Raw genomic sequence first — 9,935 nt, 5'->3', positions numbered from 1 at the left:
CCCCACAGCATGATGCTGCCACCCCCGTGCTTCACGGTTGGGATGGTGTTCTTCGGCTTACAAGCCTTCCCCTCTTTCCTCCAAACATAACGATGGTCATTATGGCCAAACAGTTCTATTTTTGTTTCATCAGACCAGAGGACATTTCTCCAAAAAGTACGATCTTTGTCCCCATGTGCAGTTGCAAAATGTAGTCTGGCTTTTTTATGGCGGTTTTGGAGCAGTGGCTTCTTCCTTGCTGAGCAGCCTTTCAGGTTATGTCGATAAAGGACTCGTTTTACAGTGGATATAGATACTTTTGTACCTGTTTCCTCCAGCATCTTCACAAGGTCCTTTGCTGTTGTTCTGGGATTGATTTGCACTTTCCGCACCAAAGTATGTTAATCTCTAGGAGACAGAACATGTCTCCTTCCTGAGCGGTATGACGGCTGCGTGGTCCCATGGTGTTTATACTTGTGTACTATTGATTGTACAGATGAACGTGGTACCTTCAGCCGTTTTGAAATTGCTCCCAAGGATGAACCAGACTTGTGGAGGTCTACAAATTATTTTCTAAAGTCTTGGCTGATTTCTTTTGATTTTCCCATGATGTCAAGCAAAGAGGCACTGAGTTTGAAGGGAGGCATTGAAATAAATCCACAGGTACACCTCCAATTGACTCAAATGATGTCAATTAGCCTATCAGAAGCTTCTAAAGCCATGACATCATTTTCTGGAATTTTCCAAGCTGTTTAAAGGCACAGTCAACTTAGTGTATGTAAACTTCTGACCCACTAGAATTGTGATACAGTGAATTATAAGTGAAATAATCTGTCTGTAAACAATTGTTGGAAAATTTACTTGTGTCATGCACAAAGTAGATGTCCTAACCAACTTGCCAAAACTATAGTTTGTTAACAAGAAATGTGTGGAGTGGTTGAAAAACGAGTTTTAATGACTCCAACCTAAGTGTATGTAAACTTCCGACTTCAACTGTATGTGTGTTTATATTTCTCTCTCTCTCATATATATATATATATATATATATGTACACACACACGTACAGTGGGGAAAAAAAGTATTTAGTCAGCCACCAATTGTGCAAGTTCTCCCACTTAAAAAGATGAGAGAGGCCTGTCATTTATCATAGGTACACGTCAACTATGACAGACAAAATGAGAAAAAAAATTCCAGCAAATCACATTGTAGGATTTTTTATGAATTTATTTGCAAATTATGGTGGAAAATAAGTATTTGGTCAATAACAAAAGTTTCTCAATACTTTGTTATATACCCTTTATTGGCAATGACACAGGTCAAACGTTTTCTGTAAGTCTTCACAAGGTTTTCACACACTGTTGCTGGTATTTTGGCCCATTCCTCCATGCAGATCTCCTCTAGAGCAGTGATGTTTTGGGGCTGTCGCTGGGCAACACGGACTTTCAACTCCCTCCAAAGATTTTCTATGGGGTTGAGATCTGGAGACTGGCTAGGCCACTCCAGGACCTTGAAATTATTCTTACGAAGCCACTCCTTCATTGCCCGGGTGGTGTGTTTGGGATCATTGTCATGCTGAAAGACCCAGCCACGTTTCATCTTCAATGCCCTTGCTGATGGAAGGAGGTTTTCACTCAAAATCTCACGATACATGGCCCCATTCATTCTTTCCTTTACACAGATCAGTCGTCCTGGTCACTTTGCAGAAAAACAGCCCCAAAGCATGATGTTTCCACCCCCATGCTTCACAGTAGGTATGGTGTTCTTTGGATGCAACTCAGCATTCTTTGTCCTCCAAACACGACGAGTTGAGTTTTTACCAAAAAGTTCTATTTTGGTTTCATCTGACCATATGACATTCTCCCAATCCTCTTCTGGATCATCCAAATGCACTCTAGCAAACTTCAGACGGGCCTGGACATGTACTGGCTTAAGCAGGGGGACACGTCTGGCACTGCAGGATTTGAGTCCCTGGCGGCGTAGTGTGTTACTGATGGTAGGCTTTGTTACTTTGGTCCCAGCTCTCTGCAGGTCATTCACTAGGTCCCCCCGTGTGGTTCTGGGATTTTTGCTCACTGTTCTTGTGATAATTTTGACCCCACGGGGTGAGATCTTGCGTGGAGCCCCAGATCGAGGGAGATTATCAGTGGTCTTGTATGTCTTCCATTTCCTAATAATTGCTCCCACAGTTGATTTCTTCAAACCAAGCTGCTTACCTATTGCAGATTCAGTCTTCCCAGCCTGGTGCAGGTCTACAATTGTGTTTCTGGTGTCCTTTGACAGCTCTTTGGTCTTGGCCATAGTGGAGTTTGGAGTGTGACTGTTTGAGGTTGTGGACAGGTGTCTTTTATACTGATAACAAGTTCAAACAGGTGCCATTAATACAGGTAACGAGTGGAGGACAGAGGAGCCTCTTAAAGAAGAAGTTACAGGTCTGTGAGAGCCAGAAATATTGCTTGTTTGTAGGTGACCAAATACTTATTTTCCACCATAATTTGCAAATAAATTCATAAAAAATCCTACAATGTGATTTTCTGGATTTTTTTCTTCTCATTTTGTCTGTCATAGTTGACGTGTACCTATGATGAAAATTACAGGCCTCTCTCATCTTTTTAAGTGGGAGAACTTGCACAATTGGTGGCTGACTAAATACTTTTTTCCCCCACTGTATGTGTGTGATGGGACGTATAGACATTGACAGTATGTGGAAAGAATATATAGTACATCTGAAGAATACATGGATAGAATTGTATATGTACAGCAATGTATATGTACAGCAATAGTTGAATAGGATGGACTTGACTAGAATACAGTATATACAGTGGCTTGCGAAAGGTTTCACCCCCCTTGGCATTTTTCCTATTTTGTTGCCTTACAACCTGGAATTAAAATGGATTTTTTCGGGTTTTGTATCATTTGATGTACACAACATGCCTACAACTTTGAAGATGCAAAATATTTGTTATTGTGAAACAAACAAGAAATAAGACAAAAAAACTGAACTTGAGTGTGCATAACTATTCACCCCCCAAAGTCAATACTTTTTAGAGACACCTTTTGCAGCAATTACAGCTGCAAGTATCTTGGGGTATGTCTCTATAAGCTTGGCACATCTAGCCACTTGGATTTTTCCCCATTCTTCAAGGCAAAACGGCTCCAGCTCCATCAAGTTGGATGGGTTCCGCTGGTGTACAGCAATCTTTAAGTCATACCACAGATTCTCAATTGGATTGGTCCCGGGTAGCTCAGTTGGTAGAGCATGTTGGTAGAGCATGGCGTTTGCAACGCCAGGGTTGTGGGTTCGATTCCCACGGGGGGCCAGTATGAAAATGTATGCACTCACTAACTGTAAGTCACTCTGGATAAGAGCGTCTGCTAAATGACTTAAATGTAAATGTAAAAATTGAGGTCTGGGCTTTGACAAGGCCATTCCAAGACATTTAAATGTTTCCCCTTAAACCACTCAAGTGTTGCTTTAGCAGTATGCTTAGGGTCATTGTCCTGCTGGAAGGTGAACCACCATCCCAGTCTCAAATCTCTGGAAGACAAACAGGTTTCCCTCAAGAACTTCCCTGTATTTAGCGCCATCCATCATTCCATCAATTCTGACCAGTTTCCCAGTCCCTGCCGATGGAAAAACATCCCCACAGCATAATGCTGCCACCACCATGCTTCACTGTGGGGATGGTGTTCTCGGGGTGATGAGAGGTGTTGGGTTTGCGCCAGACATAGCGTTTTCCTTGATGGCCAAAAAGCTCAATTTTAATCTCATCTGACCTTCTTCCATATGTTTGGAGTCTCTCACGTGTTTGCTTATTTTTTTGCTTAGTTGTGTTGCAGACTCTGGGGCCTTTCAGAACAGGCGTATATATACTGAGATCATGTGATAGATCATGTGACACTTAGATTGCACACAGGTGGACTTTATTTAACTAATTATGTGACTTCTGAAGGTAATTGGTTGCACCAGTGTTAGATTAATTTGGATTTTAAGAATAATGACTAAAGGATTTTACCCCAAATACAGTATAAATGTTAGAATTATCATGTAGTGTCAACCCACTAACAGAGGGGGTACTAAACATTCAAGGGTAAAGGAGGAGGCGGGAACTGTTTAAGAAAGCCACCTAAAGGTGGGAGGAGCATAGTGCCTTTGTTTGTCAAGAAGTATAAAAACAGTATGTATGTGTTTTTAGCGCCAGAGCGCTCTCCATGAATAAATATACCGATAATTACTTGTGGATTGTGGACCTTGAATCATTGATGATTAAAACCAGAGCTTTACAACCTCTGGTAATGATTCGAGCTTAGGTTGAATTAGAGATAGAAATTCACGTGACAGATTGGTCCTCCTGAGCGGAGCTTAAATACATCTTTATCGTTCTGAAGACACTGAAACCTGTGCACGGGCGGGTGATAGCATCCGTGAATGAGTCCTGGCCTTCGACGTTAAGGTTATAAACAGGCCGGTGATTACTCTTTATGAACGATAAAGACGTTAACGAGTTTGAACAATTATTTGAATCCAAACTACAAGGAAAAGGTCAGTAGTTTTATTCATGGATTTTGGTGAAATGATTTGAACTTGTATAAGAATAGGAATTCTTGTGAAGGGCAGACAGGTTACCAAAATCTCAAAGAAGGTAATAATTATTACGACAGGGAGGGTCCGCAATTGATCCTAGGTAAATAGCTATTACAAAAATAAACTAGTCCGAAATGACATGGAGTGAATTGCAATCACAAATGTAAACTAGTTAATATTGTCATTGTACGAATTGCAATGTTCAGTATAAACAGGGAAATAATTATCATCGTGTGAGATGGATGTGTCGGGAGTAGCATGTGCGACTGGGCATTTGCTAGAACTTTGCAAACAAGTTTGGCAAATGATAAGGTCGTATATGTGTGAGACTTAATCCATCGGGAGACGTGATCATTATTTCAAGGAAGGAGAAAAAAAATAAGTCGCGTGAGAAAAAATTGGGTAACTTACTCTTTTCATGAAACCGGAGTTTTAAATAGAAACTCTGGGTTAGCGGTTAAATAATTTTAAATGGTTAATTACAAAAGCAAGAGGCGCACTAAGATATTAGCTCCTACGAAAATAATTCGGGAGTGAATTATTTAAAAAACAAAAGGGGGGGGGGGGATTTCTTATTGTTCCACCATGGGAAAGACATCTTCTAAACAAGTCCGAGAATTAACGGGAGATGAAAGATATATATTAGGAAGAGATCGAAGAAATATGTTTTATGGATCCATTTGGGAGAAGAGGTATGGATTTATTGGGCATCTCGATGTTGCAAAGTTAGAAAATATGTTTACGCAAATGCATATCAACTGTGGAGCAAATTTTTTAAAAAAAACAGCGAGCGGAGGGGCTAGAGACAGCGAGTGTGTTTTTTTTAAGCGCAAAAATGCTTTAACGGGAACAAAGGAATATTTAACCATCGTGACTGCATGGGTAAAGAAAAGGAGGAGGACAGTCAATTTTTTTGGTTCAACGGGTAAAATGATTGAAAAAAATGATTCGTGTCAATTAAGAATTGGCTAAAAACACCACAAAGCGATTATTTGAGAGGTACCTATAAAGTCCAACGATGTGGTCCTCTGTAGCTCAGCTGGTAAAGCACGGCGCTTGTAACGCCAAGGTAGTGGGTTCGATCCCCGGGACCACCCATACACAAAAAAAATAAAAATAAAAAATGTATGCACGCATGACTGTAAGTCGCTTTGGATAAAAGCGTCTGCTAAATGGCATATTATTATTATTATTATTATGCATATGTATGAACTTTCGCACTCAAACGTAGACGTACGTAATGAGTGAGAAAGTAGAGAAATTTACATTTGCATTTTTGGTCATTTGGCAGACGCTCTGGTCCGGAGCGACTTGTAAGAACCAATAGAGGGAACTATTCTGTTGTGTTGGGCATTTGAATGGCATAAGGTGAAATATGTGTGTATGAGGGAATTCAACGGCGGGTATAAATGATAACCGGATACTACTTAGTATTTGGTTGGTTAAATGCTGAATAAAAGATTTGAGGCGTGGTTATGGGGTAACTAGGAAGACGCACTTATTCAATAAGGAATGGGTGGAGAGAGAGAGAGTTTTTTTACGTGTATTAAAAGTTGCATTAGATAGCTTTAGTAATATTCTAGATATGTCTATGAAAATATGTTATAAGTACGAATGACAATATTTCCTAAGAAGGAAGATTGTAGGGAAGTTTCCCGCGCCTCCCCCATAATGTAGGAAGGAGCAGGAGAGGGGGGAGGTGAGAGACAGTAAATAAGTTCAGATGGTAGGAATGTCATGTATGCTGATCAACGATATCAAGCATTTGTTTTATTGATTGGGGCCGAATCAGAGAGAACTGTTAAAGATATTGAATAGCGAACTGAAATGGGTTAGCGGGAAAATACAAATAGTTGGAAAAATTTTAAACGATAATTTATTTTCGTTACAGGGAAGCGAGTGGCATTGGCTGTTGTGCTGGGGGAATAGCGCCAGCCTGTGGTGGGTTCTGGATTTGTTATAAATAACTTTATATTTTAAACTAAAGTGATGGAATAGACTACAATTATAACATCAGAAAAAGGACAATATAATTCGTAATAGTTATTATAATTATTATTGATAGTTATTGCAGTTATTATTATCCTGAGTGGCGCAGTGGTCTAAGGCACTGCATCGCAGGCCTAACTGTGCCACTAGAGATCCTGGTTCGGATCCAGGCTCTGTCGCAGCCGGCAGCGACCGGGAGACTCATGGGCGGCGCACAATTGGCCCAGCGTCGTCCAGGGTAGGGGGGAATGGCCGGCAGGGATGTAGCTCAGTTGATAGAGCATGGTGTTTGCAACGCCAGGGTTATGGGTTCGATTCCCACGGGGGGAGGCCAGTAGAAAAAAAAAGAATAATAAAAAGAATAATATGTATTCACTAACTGTAGGTCGCTCTGGATAGGAGCGTCTGCTGGGTGACTAGAATGTAAATGTATTATCATTGATTCAGTAATGATAGAAGGGTAGAGAGGGAAGAGGCAGGAAAAGCTAGAGAGAGTAAACACAGAGAGTTTAAAAACAGGGAGTTAAAAAGATTAGAAAACTACAATAAGCCAGGGAGGCAGGTTAAGGGTAGAGTTAGATAGAGAGAAAGAGGTAGTAAGAGCTATAGAGGGTGTAGTGCACCCTAAGACAGGAACAGAGGGGTTCAGGAGGAATTTGGAGAGTTTAGCAGCAAGCTTTAAGCTAAACACAGGGGAAATTGAGAGGACAGTCAGAACCCTAGTTGGGAAAGATTGGGCAGCTGTTCGGGGGGCAGTGGGTTTCAGGGGATGCCAATGGAGCAGTCCTACCATGGGCAAATGATGGGCAATATGTTGGGAAAATAACTGAGTTGTGTAATAATTTAAGGGAACCTTACCATCGACATGCTGACTTCTCCAAAGTACATGAATGTAAACAGGAAGACAGTGAGACCATCAGCCAAGTGGCATACCTGAGCCTCCCCAGGGACAGAGAAATGATACTCCGTACCATCAGCAGCTAAAAAATAGCATTCCTTAGTGGAATGAGACCAGAAATAAGCTGGAATATTAAGAGGACTTTAGTGGGATGGGGAACTACTTCGTTAGCCGAGGTCAAGAGATATGCAATCCATCATGAGCGGAATAGTAGACAGGATAGAGTAAGAAAAATAACATACGGGAGCTGAGTATTTAATGGCCAATAGGGGAAATAGCTGGTAGAGGTAGAACTCCAGAATAGAAGGGGAGAGAGATTTTACTAGGGGGTGGATCAAATAATTGATAATGGATCATTTGAATGAGATCACATGTAGCAGATTTAGAGTAATCAATTAAATAATCATTGTATACTCAAGGAATTTTGAGGGATTTTATGAAGTTAGGCAGTATTTAGGTCATAAGAGGGAGCTACCAAATTAAGTTGAGCCTAACTATCTTTGATTGTTATTTTTCAATTGGGTTTTTCAAATAAATAAAAAAAACACACCCAGCATGATGTTTATAAAGGGTTGTTATGTTGAATTTAGGGGATTTTCAACAGTTCATAGGTGGTGTTTACTATGCTGTGGGATGGAACGGTTTATTGGGTGATATTTGAAACTAAATTAATGGAATAAGCTGCAGTAATCAGAGGAATGTACAATCTAAGGCGAGACAACTATTGCCTAGATCATTGATTTAGCAATAGGATCAGGTAGATAAGGACTAGGGAAAAAAAAAAAAAAAAAAAATTAGATGAAGATTGATGAGCTTTTTGGTAAGGATAGACTGCTGTAAAGCTTGGGTACTCCATTATGTAATGCATACGGGTAAATTAAGTGATCTTATCTATGGGAAGGCAATGGCAGCCCATGATAAAATCATTTGGAACTCTGAGGAGGAAGAACAGTTTATGTTGTTGCTCTCTTCCCAAACAGTCTTAGCTTTTCATACATATATCAGGGATGTTACCCAAATGGTAGATGGAGGGATATGACATTGGTCGTGATTTAAAGATGAGGTTTTTTTTTGGTGGGCTATTAGTGATAACTGGGTTAATCACGAACATAGAGGTTTTTATTCTTTGTTGCTAGGCAGAATACTTAGGTGACCTAAAAATGGACTTATCATGTCCAACAATCAGTCTTCAGGTCAAGCCCGGGAGAGCCGGGGTAGAACAGAGGTTGAACTAAACATAAGTGTTTTTACAAGATAAGAGATTGTTTGTTGGATTACTAATTGATTCTGAACTGAATGAAAGTCGAATTTAGCCGCCATAAAGACAAAGGAAGTGGGAGGAGCAATAAAGAAGCAAAAGACAATCTCAAAAATGAAAGGCATGGCAATTGGTTGATAAATAACCTAAGGGAATGTTTAGGAAGGTGGAAAAAATTTACACATAAGCAGAACTATGTGTCAAGAGGGGGGAAGAGGCTAATTGTATTAAATAATATACGAAGGGGAGGACAAAATACTTTTTTTTTTTTTTTTACATTTTTTTAGATACAGTCTAAAAAGAGAATGCAGTCAGAAATTGTTAGATTAATCTGAACATGTGTGAAGATAGTTTATTAACCACACCCGTATGTCAGAGGTTTTGTGCCCCACAGGTGAACTAAAGGAGAAGGTGACCCACTATCTAACCAGGTGACTGGTGAGCATCCAGTCACTAGAAGGAAAACTGGAAGCAGGCCTGTTGGGAAGGGCCCTATCAGGTTATGTTGGTCACCACCTTGGCCATTAGAATAGCAGAGAGAGGAACCTGGGTCCATGTTACCCACTGCAAGAAGGTAAGACCACATACAAGCACCGCTTAGCACACGCAGAGTTGACGAGCAGAACTGGGCCACAGGGTCCGGGGGTCACCTCTGTCAACGAAGATCTCCTACCCAGACCTATCATCACTGTAGTGTGTTCCTAGGGTGTGAGTATGGGGTGGTACCGAGCAGAAGGACTCAAGACAGGAGAGGGTTGGCGGTTTTTGGGAATATGAGTGACCCTGAGCTGCATCATAGACTCGGCAATAGTCGTGGTAGGTCAAAATCCACCACCACCTCGCACCAATTACGCTATGGCCTTACCATTATTAAGAAATAAAGGGAAAGCGACCCGACATACTGACCGTCAAGGGCGAGTGATCTACAAAATAGGAGTCAGAGAGGGGTGGGGAGTAAGATTCAAAATTAGGATTAGGGATTTTATCAGAGCGGATAAGCAAGCAACATGGGATTATAAGATCCCGTTGTATTTATGTTCAGCTCCCTCGGCAGATTGTTCCTGGGCTCAGGTATTTAGACATACTGGGGGACGGAGATATGAGACGGGGGGGGGGCTGGACGTCCAGATGGAGGATAAGAAGGTATAACGACATCCCCACGGAAATGGTAGTAACAATAGTAAAAGTCACTAAAGAGGACATGAAAAGAACTTACTGGGCTTGCGCGG

The sequence above is a fragment of the Coregonus lavaretus genome (assembly GCF_964263955.1).
Source record: "Coregonus lavaretus genome assembly, chromosome: 14".
NCBI classification, from domain to species: domain Eukaryota; kingdom Metazoa; phylum Chordata; class Actinopteri; order Salmoniformes; family Salmonidae; genus Coregonus; species Coregonus lavaretus.
Note: the sequence above shows the minus strand (reverse complement) of the source record.